The sequence below is a fragment of the Acipenser ruthenus genome, chromosome 1 (genome assembly GCF_902713425.1).
Source record: "Acipenser ruthenus chromosome 1, fAciRut3.2 maternal haplotype, whole genome shotgun sequence".
Classification (NCBI taxonomy): domain Eukaryota; kingdom Metazoa; phylum Chordata; class Actinopteri; order Acipenseriformes; family Acipenseridae; genus Acipenser; species Acipenser ruthenus.
The window spans coordinates 39,697,620-39,714,855 of record NC_081189.1 but is presented as its reverse complement, the minus strand read 5'-3'; the positions used below and the strand labels follow the sequence as shown (position 1 = coordinate 39,714,855).

General features: G+C 39.1%; 1 pseudogene; it reads right to left on the bottom strand.

Annotated features, from left to right (window-relative positions):
* Positions 1 to 7,379: 7,379 nt before the first annotated feature.
* Positions 7,380 to 12,882, bottom strand: LOC117972680 (tubulin alpha-8 chain-like; annotated as a pseudogene).
* Positions 12,883 to 17,236: the final 4,354 nt, after the last annotated feature.

The following is a 17,236-nucleotide window of genomic DNA, read 5'->3' as shown; positions in this document are numbered from 1 at the left end:
AGTGGAGTAGCGTGGGCGAAGCGAGGCAGAGAGAACACCAGGCGGGCAGCAGAGTTCTGGATGAGCTGGAGCGGACGGGTGGCGGACGCAGGGAGGCCAGCCAGGAGGGAGTTGCAGTAGTCTAGGCGGGAGAGTACCAGGGCCTGGACCAGGAGCTGGGTAGCATAGTTGGTGAGGAAGGGTCGGATTCTTCGGATGTTGCTCAGGAAGAATCGGCAAGTGCGTGCCAGAGTGGAGATGTGCTGGGAATAAGAGAGGCAGGGGTCCAGGGTGACTCCAAGGTTCTTAGCTGAGGAAGAGGGAGAGAGTGTGGTAGATTCCAGAGGAACAGACAGAGAGATCAGAGGAGGGGGAGGAGGAGGGAAAGAAAAGGAGGTCAGATTTAGAGAGGTTGAGTTTGAGGTGATGCGAGTGCATCCAGGAGGAAATAGCAGACAGGTAGAGATACGGGAGGAGATGGTGGAGTCAGAGGTGGGGAAGGAGAGGAAAATCAGCATCATCAGCATTGAAATGGTATGAGAAACCATAGGATGCGATGAGGGGGCCCAGGGAGCGGGTGTAGAGAGAGGACCCAAGACTGACCCAAGAAGTTGATTGGGAAAACGTTTAAAAGTGTTTCTGCATTTAAGGCAATGGCTCATATTTTGAAGCAAGAATAAAGGAGTGCCCCATGCGGAGGTCAGCCGCTGCCAGAGCCACCACTGCTGAAGTGCCCAGCGCCCCAGGGGGAAGCCCCGCCGCCATCACCACGTCCGGAGGGCTCTGTGCCGAGGTCAGCATTGCTGCTGTCAGAGTGTCGAGTGCTGCGAAGGGAATTAATCATTAAGGGAATTAAAAATGGAATGTACTGCAGCTTACTTGATTGCAGTAGAAAAAACGCCATTCACTAAACTTAGCTTTCAGACTGTGGTAATGAAAGAACCGTTTTGAAATATATACAATATATGATACTGTGTTTACTGTGGTGTATTTAACTGCCCAATACCCCTTCTTGTTTCTTCAGAGTGTCAAAAGAGTTATCAGCATTATATATGAAACAACTTCCAGACATGGCAATGGCTGGTTTCAAATCAGCCATTATCATGGACTAAACATTACTGTAGGTATCCCAACATTAGAGCAAATCTGAATCGCTTGATGGAACGGTAGTCCAGTAACAAGTAAAGATATCTAGGTTACCCTCAACGAATTATAAATATTAACACAAATGTAAAACACTATTAGATGTAGGTGAAAGATTTAAAACACACATTATATAACTATAGACAATATATTTATATATATATATATATATATATATATATATATTGTAAAAGAAACTCACCCACTCGGGTTCGTTGCCCCTTTAAAAATAGACCCAACACGACAGAAATTGATTTTTAAGCGCTGGTGCGCTATTTTTAATAAACACAAAAATCAAACAAAACACACAAAATAAACACCTAGCTCTGTACGAGCACTAACTAACACACAGGAACACCCTGGCTAACACGGGCCAGCTACGCGGTTTCCCCGTCCTTACAAAACACACTGGTTTTATACAGCACTTACTTTTTAACTCATGCCTGCCAGGAAGCAGAGCACACCTTTCTGCCTCCTTCTCCTCACAATTAACAAATTAAATTCAACGATAAACCAAAACAATTAAACTAAACAAATGTGCATTCCGCACATGTTTTTTCTTCATGCAGGGAGGATTAACCCCCTCCCTGCTGTGTTACAATATATATATATATATATATATATATATATATATATATATAGACAAAATGTATGGCACTATCATCGAAGGAAGATATATAGTCACTTAACCTCTTTGTGCGCCGTCTTTCGGGTGAGACGTAATTGTAAGTGACAATTACGTCACACCCTAGTCTTTGTAAGTCACCATGGATGAAGGCGGCTGCTAAATAAACAAAATAATAATAATAGGGCCGCGTATAAGGCATATAAATTGCAGAAGGAAAATGTAGTCCTGATGGTTAAGTCGACCAGCCAAACTACATTTCCCAGAATGCTTGGACTAGAAGGGGCCAACCAGTCTGCAATTACCCAGAGTTGAGTAATTGTTTTCACCTGTATTACAAGATTGGTGTTTCAAGCAGGGCTAAAAACCCTGCTCAGGTGGTCTCTCTCGTTGGGTACTAGGCTAAAGCTGTGGCTGTAACCATTATATTAACAATATAAGGATTTGTTTTGTTTGAAGAAGCCGGTAAGGAGCTTAGGTGCCCGGATGTTAGACAGTGAAACGTCACAGTTTAGTTAGTAACTTCAAGATGGAGTTAGGCTTTTGTTTTGTTAACCTTTTGTGAATAAAGATAAAGGCACTGACCGGTTCAAAACGCCAATATTACGACGGACATCTTTTTACACTAGGGGACAGGGATAAAAGTCTGGAACAAGACAGACAGACACTGTCATACCACGCCAGAGTTGACACAATATATATTTATATTAGTAGGACAATACAGGTTTCTGATTCTGCAGGTATTGTAAATAGGTGTTGATTGCATATTAAATTATTTAGGTAGTATAAATAAGGGACAAATTAAAATGTGTGCTATTATCTGAAAAAAGTGACTTGGGGGGTGAAATTACACACACACACACATACACACATATATATACAGGCTAACTTTACTATAACGAACCCCCATGGGACCTGGAGAAATGTTCGTTATGTCAAGGTGTTCACTATAATAGGGTTTGGCATTTTTCCGTATCAGAATAATGACAAAATGGCAAATTTGAATTGAACATCAATATATAGTACTTTTATGAAGATTCCTTCTCATTGATCAACATTTAAACGGTATTGTGACAAGGTAATTGTGTCACATGTGGGTAACCGCATTTGCAAGACAGAGAGACATGGGACTTGGAGTTGAAACGTTGGCACAGGCACGCAGGATTTATTAAACACAAAACAGAAAGTAATCAAAACGGGTCATGTGACGCTACCAACCATGGTAACACACAGAGAACACATACAGAAGACAGGCAGGCAGCGAGTCTCAATTGAGCGCACTGCTATAAACATCATTTGATCAAACAGAACTCCAAAAAAACACAAAAAACTAACCCATTTCCACATTTAAATTATACCAACACTAATTTCCCCTGTGCAGGGCACTACAGGTATGTTTAAAAGAAAAGAGTAAAGAAATGAAAATGAAAGAATGTACACTTACATGCTGAATACAGTAATTACATGTACTTTCTCTTGAAAAAACTATCCAGCGTAGATTGGTTGCAGTTTGTGTGAAGATGACGGACAGGCAGATTGCATTCGTCATGTGTTTGTTTTCACTGAGAGAATAACACACTTGAAACTGGAGAAAGTTCAGGGTCAGTCAGTACCGAGATCATTGTATCCGGGTCAATCCTGTACATGATTGATCAAGTAGGGCTGATTTGCATTGGAAAAAAATCGGTTCATGCTGTTAGGATCGTTAAAAACGGGTGTTCGTTATAGTGAAGTTAGCCTGTGTGTGTATATATATATATATATCTATAACAAAAACACTCAATGTAAAAAAACAAGTTAAAAAAACGCAACAGCCGTTTAAAGGAGTGATATCAAACACAAAAGTCCAAGTTAGGAGAAGCAATTAGGCCAATCTTGTCAAGCATCAAGCAAATAGGCACAATTGGAAAGGTGCTGGGGCCCAAGATTCACACAAGTCTTGCTCCTAACTTGGCGCCTTTTTTTGATCGCTTCGCTCCACTTTATCACTCCACTTGAAATGCTCTTTGTATGACTTGAAGTGACTGAGACACACACTCACACACTGAGACACACTCACACACTGAGACACACACACACACACACTGAGATACACACACACTGAGACACACACACTGAGACACACACTGAGACATACACATTTCAACTTTTGGACAGTATTGAACATGTAAACATTGTATTCTTATAGTTCCATGAGTGGTGAAAACAACATGTCTATTTTGGTAAGTATTGATATATTGATATTTACGTAGGTACAAAACTACAATGTTATAAATGGTTCAAAAGGTACATATGCATGTCCGTGCTAAAGGGTAGTATACTAACACATTTTAATGCTGGAAAAAAAAAAACATTATTCTCCTTGATATAGTGGTGTTATGAACTTAGGCTAAGGCATTTGTAAAGCATTAGATCTCTTCATAAAAGGCCATATACATTTCGTTTGTATTTCTTAACCATGGTTTGACTTCAATAAGTGCATCGTTTGCATGCACCCATTTTCCAGTAGCACCCACAGCAAGAACAGACACATAGTGTCCTGAAGTAACATCCTGTATTTGGTGTATGATAATGGAATCTAATTGGTAATTCCTGTTGTCCACAGTAATTGTGCTCTTCTGCACAGCAGTAAACTTAGCATTATGTCACTTTGTAACGGTCCCTTCTGGTTTGGTTTCCCAAAGCATAAGTTGGACTGCAATCAGTCTCCCTGCTGATTGAATAAGTTCACGGTTCATGATTGGAGAAGTTTTGCATTGCCTACATTTGCTACCAGGAATCATTGCCCATTTGCCATTTCTATAAATTAGTTCTTCCAAACACATGGAATCTGTACCAGCAGGTACATGTAGAGCAGGGGTGCCCAATCCTGGTCCTGGAGGGCCGGTGTCCTCCTGGTTTTTGTTCCAACTGCCCCCTAAATTACTTAATTGGACCAATCAAGCACTTATTAGAAGCTTAATTGGTCCAATTAAGCAATTTAGTGTAGAGTTGGAACAAAAACCAGGAGGGACACCGGCCCTCCAGGACCAGGATTGGGCACCCCTGATGTAGAAGATAAATATGCAACACCTCTCGGTTTAATGAGCAGTAGTTACATGTAGTACATAGAATGTCATGACTTATTGTGACTGAAACCATGCGAGATACTTCAGGACAAATTTCAGACAATTTGGTGAGAAACTCTGCAACATGTTGCTGCTCACCTCTATTGAAAGGTTCTCCTAAGAAGTGACAAATATCCACAGTAGTTAGAGATGCAGTGGAGGGCAAGTGATCCTATTTGTGAACAAAGCTCCTGATAGCCTCTTGTTGACTGTGTTTTAATGAATCCTTCAGAGGTTGCAAGTGAAGAAGGCACTGAAATGTTGCATTTGCATAGCATGGGGTGAAATTGGGGTTGCTCAAGCCTCTGAATGGATGTGTAAGTGCAATGTTCTCTTAGAAGACTGAGGCTTTTGCTGTTCCTGAACATTAATGATGGCTTGGTGAATGAAATGATAATGATCTTTTACCTTGTGTCCCTTGTGTGTGTTAGTCTCCTAACACTCTGAGCCGATGGCACTCTTCAACTGCAGTTTGACATGCGTAGATGCAGGTGGGGTCAGGTGGATACCGCTTAAGGAAGTAACTGTGGAAAGTGCAATGAAACTTTGTCCATAGAAGAAAATGGATCATAACTGTTTTTAGAGTCATCCCCTGACATTTGTGAATGGTGATTGCATGAGCACCAATGACTGGGAACTGCTCTCGAACAATGTAGAATCTATCCATGATTTCAAACTTTGAGCATAAATGTTGAAAGGTATGGGTGACTCCATTGTTAAATTTGATGGTTATGGTTTTAAGCATACCTGTGTTTTCCAGATAGTAGGAAATTGATGAGACCAGTGGCAGTGTCAATGTTCTTGCAAATTTGCTTAATACAATTGCAAATGTGATACATTTACTACCAAACTAAATACAAATGCAAATATGTGACAAATGCTAAATGGACTTCAAATACTTTCCCATACAACAAATGTTAATTTATTAACATGAATTTGGCAGAGGCCTTTATCCAAGGTGACATACAAGGAAAGCAGTTTATATAATAACAACATAAACACAGTTATCACGTAGTTCATAATAATTAACAGGTATATACCAATATAGGAAGCAAGTTACATAAAACAGTGTTTCCCAATCTTGGTCCTGAGGACCCAGTGTTTGCGGATTTGTGTTCCAACTAAGCTTTAAATTACGAGTTGAACCCTCAATTGAATGAATAAAATGTCTAATCAGAGCATTTGAATTATTTGTAGAAATGGCTGGCTGCACAGGCCTCAATTAACCCTAATCTAGGACTACCTAATGTTAACTCGGGTAAGGTAGTCCAAGATTAGTGCTGATCAGGGTTTGTGAAAGCAGCCAAACGAGTTGGATATTTCAAGTTATTTGTAACATTGCATTAAGTCACTAATTGTTAGTTCAATTGGGGGATCAATTTAATAATTGAGAACTCAGTTGGAACACAAACAGCAGACACAGTGGGCCTGCATGACCAGGTTTGTGAAAAACCGACATAAAATGATGAGATATATGTATATATTTATATATGTGTGCATTGCACAATTATTTGTACTTGTTTATGTTTAATAAACATGAAGTTCTCAAAAGTGTCCTTTAGTTTGCATCTTTCAGGTTAATCAACTTTACCAGCAATACTGAAAATCTCTCTACTTTATTATGAGCATTATTATTGAAAAGTGTTTAAAATCTAAATATTTTTTAAGCTTTCCCATGATTTTAAATTCAAATGCAAATTCTTATTTCAGAATAAACAAATACCAAGTCAAATGCAAATAGTTTGGCAGATTGCATTTAAATTATTATTTATTTTTTAGCAGCCACCCTTATCCAGGGCAACTTACAATTGTCACAATTATATCACATTATGTGTCCCTTGAAACTACCGAGAGTCTCTATACATCACAAAGAGTTTAGCTCGGATATCACGATCCTGGAGCATGCGCTTCCACCCACTGTTGCCCTTTGCTGATGTCTTTCCCTCGGAGTTCCATGCCGACACCACCTTAGACACCGCTGCTTGTGAAACATCAGCAAGTTGAGCTGTCTTGGTCACAGAAGCTCCTGCCAAACGCGCCCCAACAATCACCCCTCTTTCAAAGTCACTGAGGTCTCCTCTTGCAGCCCTGCTAGCCATAATTCTAGGCAACCAGGCCTGTCCAGCATTTTTACACATGACCCTAAGCATGCTGGGATGTTTTTTACTTAACGCATGAGCCACACCTGTGTGGATGCCCTTTCAATATACTTTGTGTCTCATGTACCCAGGTGTTTCCATTTTTTTTTTCTCCACTACCTCTGTCATTATTTTATATATATATATATATATATATATATATATATATATATATATATATATATATATATATATATAAATAAATAAATAGAAGTCACTTTGAAATTGACTTGATTTTCAGAGAATCAATGGTCTCTTTAGGGTGAATTGGATTTAAAAAAATTTGCAATGAATAAGAACGTCCCATGGTTGTGGATGTAGGTAAAACAATTAAAGAATGTGGGGATAATATTGCAAATGCAACTGTCCACATGAACTCAAAACAAGTGCTTGTACAATGCATATATTTATTAGGAATACAAACATGTGGTGTAGATTTAAAATTCTCATTAAAACACATTTTTACATTCATGGATTTCTTTCAAAAGGTTAATATTAATCCTCATCTTCCTGATCTGCAGAGTCAGCTCCCACTTCTTCATAATCATTTTCCAAGGCAGCCATATCTTCCCTGGCCTCTGAAAACTCCCCTTCCTCCATACCTTCCCCCACATACCAGTGAACAAAGGCCCTCTTCGCATACATCAGGTCAAACTTGTGGTCCAAGCGGCTCCAGGCCTCTGCAATAGCCGTGGTGTTGCTCAGCATGCACACGGCCCGCTGGACCTTCGCTAGGTCTCCTCCGGGAACCACAGTGGGCGGCTGGTAATTGATGCCCACCTTAAAGCCAGTGGGGCACCAGTCGACAAACTGGATTGAGCGCTGAGTTTTAATATTAGCAATGGCTGCATTCACATCCTTTGGTACCACATCCCCACGATACAGCAGACAGCAGGCCATGTACTTCCCACGCCTCGGATCACACTTCACCATCTGGTTGGAGGGCTCAAAGCAGGCATTTGTGATCTCTGGCACAGACAGTTGCTCATGATAGGCTTTCTCTGCAGATATGATGGGAGCATAGGTAACTAAAGGGAAATGGATTCTGGGATAGGGAACCAGGTTGGTCTGGAATTCTGTTAGGTCAACATTCATGGCCCCATCAAACCATAGAGAGGCAGTAGTCGACAACACAATCTGAGCAATTAGGCGGTTTAGATTGGTGTAGGACGGACGCTCGATATCCAGGTTGCGGTTGCAGATATCAAAATATGGCCTCGTTGTCTACCATGAAGGCACAGTCCGAATGCTCCAATGTGGTGTGGGTTGTCAGAATTGAGTTGTAGGGTTCCACCACCGCAGTGGAAACACGTGGAGCAGGGTAGACTGCAAACTCAAGCTTGGACTTCTTCCCATAATCCAGAGAGAGGCGCTCCATCAACAGAGATGTGAATCCAGACCCAGTACCACCTCCAAAGCTGTGGAAAACCAAGAATCCCTGAAGGCCAGTGCATTAGTCTGCCTGAAAAGAGATATGAAAGCATTTGGATATTTAGCCTGTCATGCACACATGGACAACTAACATATACTGTTTACATAATTTACACATTCAAGGTTAAAATATGGTTAAGGTTGTGGCAAATCTTATTTGATTAATTACACAACAAGTTTTGCTACATTCAGTTGGCGTCCTTTTCTGACCAGCTGAACTGAGAACACTCCGTGATTGAGTGTGGATGCTAGTATCCAAAGGAAATGATAGGAAAGCAGCAAGTATGATTGACCAGTCATTTGCAGAGATTTTCCTTGGCTCAGAAATCCCCCTAAAGCCCCTGCTACCCATAACCCACTGCACAATTAACAGATTTCATGAAGTTCCAAGAAATAACTCGGCAATATATTCACACACTATTAAACTGGATCTAGAAAACAGAAAGTACTGATTAGAGGAGAAGCCTCAAAATGGAGCGAGGTAACCAGTGGTGTACCACAGGGATCCGTACTAGGTCCTCTGCTATTCCTAATCTACATTAATGATTTAGATTCTGGTATAGTAAACAAACTTGTTAATTTTGCCAATGACAAAAACAGGGAGGAGTGGCAAACACTGTTTCAGCAGCAAAGGTAATTCAAAATGATCTAGACAGCATTCAGAACTGGGCAGACACATGGCAAATGACATTTGAGAGAAAAGTGTAAAGTACTGCACGCAGGCAATAAAAATGTGCATAATAAATATTATATGGGAGATACTGAAATTGAATCTATGAAAAAGACCTAGGAGTTTATGTTGACTCAGAAATGTCTTCATCTAGACAATGTGGGGAAGCTATAAAAAAGGCCAACACAAGATGCTCGGATATATTGTGAAAAGTTGAATTTAAATCAAGGGAAGCAATGTTAAAACTTTACAATGCATCAGTAAGACCTCGCCAAGAATATTGTGTTCAGTTCTGGGCACCTCATTACAAAAACGATATTGCTGCTCTAGAAAGAGTGCAAAGAAGATCATCCAGAATTGTCCCAGGTTTAAAAAGGCATGTCGTATGCAGACAGGCTAAACAAATTGAATCTATTGAGTCTTGAACAAAGACTACGCGGTGATCTGATTCAAGCATTTGAAATCCTAAAAAAGGTATGACTGGGGACTTTTTTGACCTGAAAAAAAAGCAAAAAAGGACCAGGGGTCACAAATGGAGATTAGATAAAAGGGGCATTCAGAACAGAAAATAAGAGGCTTTTTTATTATATATATATATATATATATATATATATATATATTTATATATATATATATATATATATATATATATATATATATATATATATATATATATATATATATTTATAATAGTGAATTGAGAGGGTCTGGAACCAACTCCCCAGTAATGTTGTTGAAGCCGACACCCTGGGATCCTTCAAGAAGCTGCTTCATGAGATTCTGGGATCAATAAGCCATTAACAACCAAACAAGCAAGATGGGCCACTGTTTGAGAGAGGGTTAGAAGTAAACCCTTTTAATCCAATACTTAAATATTCTAGAACTGGTCATGTCAAAGTATATGGCCATTTTAAAACTAGAAAGTCCAGAACTACAATTTGACAAACCTAATTGGAGGGTTAAACAAATAACAATGGGTTATAATTAGTCATATATACCAGCACACACTGCTGAAGTTTATAAATCATGTAAATATGGAAGCTACATCAAGACTTCTAGGAGAAAAAGTCACTTACTATTTTACGAATTCTGTCCATTACAGGATCGATGGTTTCCTTCCCTATGGTGTAGTGGCCACGTGCATAGTTGTTGGCTGCATCCTCTTTCCCAGATATCAACTGTTCTGGATGGTAGAGCTGGCGGTACGTACCATTCCTGACCTCACCTGGGAAGAGAAAGTTTAGGATGAATGCAACTGAGTTCTCTTGAAAAGGGCAGGAACTTTCTAAATTAAAATAAACTAATGATGGGAATGAAGCTTCAGCTGGTTAAACCCCTACATGAATCAAAGGAGGCAAACTCATGAAGCAAAGGATCATTTGAACTGTTACATGTAACCTGTTACTGTTCCTGTCAGGAATCCTTTGACATTTGACTAACAAAACCAATGATTTTAGCTACACAGCACAGTCAAATGTCTAGTTAACCAATTAATTTATTACATATAAAAAATAAAATTAAAAAAAGCCTGAAAATTACATCCCTTTGTACTCTACTTGAAAGCATGGACTACCTGCCCAGTTAGGGGAGGGTTAAATAGTAACCTGTTTTAGGAGATAGCACCGCTGTTAAGTGAGCAAATAGGGTTGGATTCCCTGCTGGCAAGAGAAACAAATTGTAAATTCCCCTAGAGTAGAAAAACCATCTTCGTTATATTTAACTCCATGGCCCCCTCACTTTGACAAAAGTAGGGATGCACTGAATCCAGGATTCGGCCCGAATACCTACTTTTTGAGCAGGGTTCAGATTCAGCTGAATACTTAGGATTCGGTGAACCAAATTCTATATATCTGCCCAGACACACATCCATTTTAATACATCCCTCCAATGTGTGCAGTTCTTACTTAAATAAGACATGAATCCGGTATTGAACGTAACGGTTGTGTTTAATAAAAAGAACACGTTTGAACTCTGTTGCAGCTCTCAGCTCCCTAAAATTACTGGTGGAGCACGCACTAAACATGTCACGCAGGTGCTGAATGCAAACATACACCCCGTGTGCAACAGCACATTCACATCACACTTCATGGAGTAAAGTTACGCAGTAAACAGCAAACGGTTGTAGACTTTTGTGCATTGTTGCTTTGTCTGTCAAACGATACGAGATCGGCAGTGATGAAGCCAGTTAAAAACACAAGTAGACTGGACATTTCCATCAAAGGATTGAAATCTGGAATTGATCGGATCAGAAACCCAGAGGAACTGTAAACTGCACCTGTTACTGTAGTAGGAATTCTTTGTGAAGCATTTTTCGTAATTTAAAACATGGAAACAGAGGTGGTGGTGGGGGGGGGGGGGGGGTGTTTATGTACAATGTCCCCTTTTCTAAAGTAACATTTCAGTTCTCACTTGGATGTACATCTAATAAATTTATTTAAAAAATGGCATAAGTTAGTGATTACTTTATAAAAATGCGTCTTGCCACTTATTGTGTAGGAACCACAATGCCAGGAATTCTTTTTGTCTAATTTTACACTTTCTACCTGGAATCTACATTTCTGGAATATATAATGGTAAATCTACACACGGAATATTGTAAAAACATAAAAACAGGGATATCTGTTCTAATCCAAGGCTATCGTATCCCATTGTAGGAGAGTACCCAGGGTCTGGAAAGTATGGAGATGATGTCAGAGTAGTGCCTGGTATATTAAATTAAAGATGTATTTTAACTCCTATTGTGCATTGTTTGTAAACTTACATGCAATTTTTTCATAGCATTTCACAATTCTTTATAAAATCTTTAGGATATCTTGAAACAAAACTCCCTCTGTACAGCAGTTACTGTATAGTGTAATATTTATTAATACTTAAGGTTTAACAAGTGTTCTATTACAGTACATGACAGCTACATGCAGAGGATACAAAGCTTTCATTATTTCTGTTAATGGTGAATTGGTTATATTTTAAGGCTTATTTTGTATTCATAAGTCTGTACAGATATTTATACATTTTAAAAAGTATTTATTCAATGTCACTCAAATGTATTCAATGTATGAATTTCTTTTATAGTTTACACCCAGCTGCACTTTTGTTGATTTTCATCCCTGCATATAATTTATTTATGTATCACACATTTAAAATTAAGCACAATACATCATTGATAGCATTTATAAAAACGTGATGTTCTAAAAGTACCCAGATATTGGTAAACTAACAAAAAGTCAATACATACACATAAATGCTTTCAAATTGCTAGAAAAGCACATCCTTAATGTTTTACAGAAACACAGACAGGCTCTAAAAATGCTTTTAACCATATGCTGCTGTAAAACAAATGACAAATCTCCTTACCTATGACTGTGGGCTCCAGGTCTACAAACACAGCTCTGGGTACATGCTTTCCTGATCCAGTCTCACTGAAGAAGGTCCCAAAGGAGGAGTCCACTATGGCAGGACTATTTGGATCAGAAATAGTTCCATCAGGCAGGATGCCATGTTCCAGGCAGTACAGCTCCCAGCAGCCATTGCCCATCTGGACTCCAGCTTGGCCAATATGGACAGAAATGCACTCCCTCTGGAAAAAAGCAAGGTCGGGGGGTCAAAGCAAGGTTAGTTATGACCGAGTGTAATATTGCAAACAACGTAGTTTCTTTTACCAAACCACATAGAACAAAAAATAAAATAAAATAAAAACGTTAAATTGTGTGCTTTTGGTCAGACCAAAGAGTTGCTGAGTTTACGTAGAGAGAAAATGATATGTCGACGATAGAGGAGCACATAGTGCAAAGTTTCACCATTATGTTTCAAATACTTACCAAAAATAAAAAACGTGACGGCAAAGAATCAAGCTGTTGCTGCCAACTGGAACGAAAAGTAGATAATTTAAAAATGGTCTTACCATTGTATTGTTCGTTCGTTCGTTCGTTCGTTCATTTATTCATTTATTTATTTATTTATTTATTTATTTATTTAAAACCCGTTTCTGGACCGTGCCTAACATATCCAGGTGACAAGATACATCGCTGACCTCGCGGTTTAAATAGCTGTTTCGTGTGGCGAATTATTAAGCACACCTGAGTGAGTGCATGGTTATTTCGAAGGATTTAAAGACACAGTTGCTGGGGTTTTTTTTGTTTTTTTTAGGCCCACGTTTGAAGGCTATGGTATATTTTCTGAAATTAATACTGTAATTTGAACTACATAAAACTAGCAGTATTGTGCCTATCTGCAACTAACTTGTTTCTTGCGTTTCTTGTACTGTTAAAATTGGTTTATTAGTAGGCTATTGTCTTCAATATAGGTTTGTATTGTATTGTTTTTACAGTTAAACAAGTCGGTTAATCTACAGTCACATATAACGGTAGGGTACACCACAATAGATACAAATAAATAAACACTCATATTGAGATTAAATAAACTATTGGGAAACCGGGGGCAATAAAATTGCCAATTAACAAAAATACACCGTATATATATATGTTTGAAAGTGCATATATAATTAATGTTTTAAAATTATAGTCGAATAAATTATCAAAATCCATATCCGTAAGTAAACTTCGCTATCCACTACTTAAATATAATAAAATTCCAAAATTCCATAATTATAGCTATAGCAGTTTACTAGTTCTATTAACCTACCCAAAAGTTGTATTGTAATGTGTATTAGTGGCTTAATGTACAGGCTTTTAAACACTGAACTTTATCAAAATGTGTTATGTGTTACACACACACACACACACACACACTTACTTTTAACATAACCAAGAATAAAAATATTTTTATAATGCTACGTGCATGGACTAAAGATGGTGCTATATAATTTTGTTTTGCAAGCATTATGACAGCCATCATTGACAGCCATGGAGTTCTGTGGATAAAAAAAATATTTACTTGTTGTGTTAGGCATAATTTAATGATGGAATTCCATTAGCTATATCACACCCTGAGCCATTCATAAAGGAGACTTTTGGAATATGCATTCCAAAATTGAAAATGGCATTTTTAAATTTTTTTAATGATGCTCCACAGAAATGGTCTTTGTCTTATTTTGCTACCTGTATCTGCTAATCTGCTAAATTGTGATGCAGGGACCAAGGTCTGCTGTTGTGCCAAATAGTGTAATAATAAAGTGATAATGTGCAAAATATTGAATAACTGTATTGATTTGATATTTTAATTGTTTTACATTCTTTGTTTTTGTAAGATCAGAGAACATTGTACTGCTAATTAGTGCATGTACTACTGTAGCGGAGAAGAATACTGCCTCTGTTTACCTTTTAATGTGTGTAATCATGTGCTGAGGATGCAAAAATAGTTCTCAATGACATCTCTTTAGAAATAAATCAAAATATTATTTCTAACAAACTACTCACAAAGTAAGCATATGCAGAGTATAACCACAACTAAACACTGTGTGCCAGAGGTGCCGTGTCGTGCCAAATTCAGCACCTTACTTAATTTTGCATTACTTTGAGATACGCACATGCATCAGTGTTTCGTTGAATGTTGTCTGTGTGATTACTTTTGGTATTCATTTGTTTATCGCCATAGTTTGAATGGAAACTTTCATTATTATAAACAAAATGTACTTTTTAGACATCAAAACAGTATAAAACGGTAATTTCCTCACATTGCGTTTCATTTTTCAAGTACTCTGGAAACATTTCCAGAGTACGCCAGGCAGCTGCAGGACTGTCTTGACTTGGCGTACAGTTTTGCTCGGGACCAGCTGCAGGCCGCCACCAGAAGCGGCATTATGACAGTCGAGTGAGGAGACACTTCGGTGCCAAGGAGTTAGTTTGGTTTTACAATCCCTGGCGGAAACGTGGTCGCTGCCCCAAACTGGATAATACTTGGCTGGGGTCTTGTCGGGTTCTGCAGTGGTTCGGGGAAGTGATTTATAGGGTACTGCTGTGTGGTGCGAGATGAGATGAGGGCAAATCTGTAGTGTGTGGGCTGGAGATGATGAGAAGAGGAGATGAGAACATCGTTGTTATTGCAGATTGTGTTATGGTTATTTTGTACAATTGCACTTTCATTTTTCTGTGTTTTATTCTTTTAATAAACTATTACAGGGACATGGCAATTAAGGATAGGCAGTGGTGGGCGTCCCGTCTATGGTCTTACTTTGTCAGATGCTAGATATACTCTTAGAACATAAGAACATAAGAAAGTTTACAAACGAGAGGAGGCCATTCGGCCCATCTTGCTCATTTGGTTGTTAGTAGCTTATTGTTCCCAGAATCTCATCAAGCACCTTCTTGAAGGATCCCAGGGTGTCAGCTTCAAGGCATCATGGCAGGTAGCCTCAATGCTCCCCTCCTGTACTCTGGTACGGGAGAGAACAAGACGCAGGCGTCTGCCATACTAGCCAGTCTGTCCGACCAGAGTGAATGGTTTATAACAGTGGACCGAAAGGACACGTATTCCATGTCCCTATTCATTGGGAACAGTGGATGTTTTCCTGTTGTTTCGGGAGCTTGAACCGCCAAAAATCCTCTACCAGCAAATCCTTAGGCCTTGTTATCTAATGCCAATGGCTAGCAAAAGGACGGTTTGGACACATACTCGCCAATCTTGCTGGTGGGAAGAGGTTGTGCTGCATCACTCTTTCACAGATCTGCAGTGGATAGAGTCATTTCGTGTCACCAGAGCAACATTCAGCATTATAGTGGAACTGGTAAAGGAAGATATGCAGCCATAAAGGAATTACTTACGGCCTGTTGTGCCAGTTGAAAAAGGAGTGGCGATTGCTCTGTATAGGCTGGCATCCTCACCTGAGTACAGGGTAGTTGGCAATGTGTCTGGGGTGCATAAAACCACAGTTCATTGCTCTATTTACAAGTTTGTCAACTCCCATGTTCAGCGGCTATGCCAGATGTAACTGAAGCAAAAAGCATTGCTCTGCAGGACCATCCTGCTTCTCCCGAACAGCACCTCCTTGCTCGGTCCTGCAGGTAGGACTGTTTCAATTTTTTTAATTTGTCTGTAGCTTGTGGGACTATTTCTCTTTCTGAGAGGGCATCAATCAGTTGTTGGTACACATGCTTGTTACGCTGTTTCAGGCAATCGAGCTGTCTCAACACATCCAAGTCACTAACTAGTTATTAATGCCCGGGTTTCCTCCTCGCTCCAGCGATTTTGAGTGGAGGGCGGACATGCGTTGTCTTTGGACATAGCTGAGATCAAAAGCAAGGGAATTCAGTTACAGACATTTAGTAAGCAGCTTACTTGCTATTCATGTTTAACTTTAGCGTAGTTTTTACAGCAAGGGTATTCTTAAACAGCTGCTTTAACAAGTGTACACTGCAGTTCATGGTAAGTGGTTTTATACAAAACTGTAAACCCACAAGAGATATGCAACATGACAGGCCAGACACAGCAGAAAACAATAATAAAAAAAGCTCCCGCATTATCAATAAGGTGAACTACACCACTGCTAACCATAAAACCGCCCATCAGCCACTTACTTTCTGCTGTCTGGAATCCACAGTAACAACTAACCTGCTCCCTTGCAATATTTATAGTGATGTCACTTAAGGATAAACAAGCTCACTAACATTTACAAGTGAAATGCGGGTTTCCATGCAAAACTGGGCATGGATTTTCCCATGTTTTTCATCATTATCACGAGTAAATGATATTTACCCTATCCCTCTCTTTGCTCATTTTTTTTCAGCCGCAAACCTGATTTACACGAGTAATTCTCCCAAACGTGCACGCGCATCGCCATTTCACATGTAAATTGCACCGCATGAAAACCCTGTGATTGTTGCAATCAAAGGACTGTGATCCTGTAGAAGCAACATTACATCATAGAATAAATCAGCCAATCAAAGTGATGTCATGTGACTAGCTTCTTTGCTGGCGAAAAAAACAAAGAAAAATGGCGGTGAAAACAAATGCGAAGCCGGTGTGGAATATTGTGAAAGACTCCTTATCTTTTTTTTTTCAGGGTGATTTTTTTTTCAATTTCTTTTTCTTTCTTATAGGTGATGTATACAAGTAAATACGTGTTCATCAGTCCATTCCTGGTAGTTAATGACCAATTTCTCAGTAATGCCACAAGATGTAGTGGAACGGCATTAAAGTCGACACAATTATTACTATATTCCTTGAAAAAAACAATGTACTATTATGA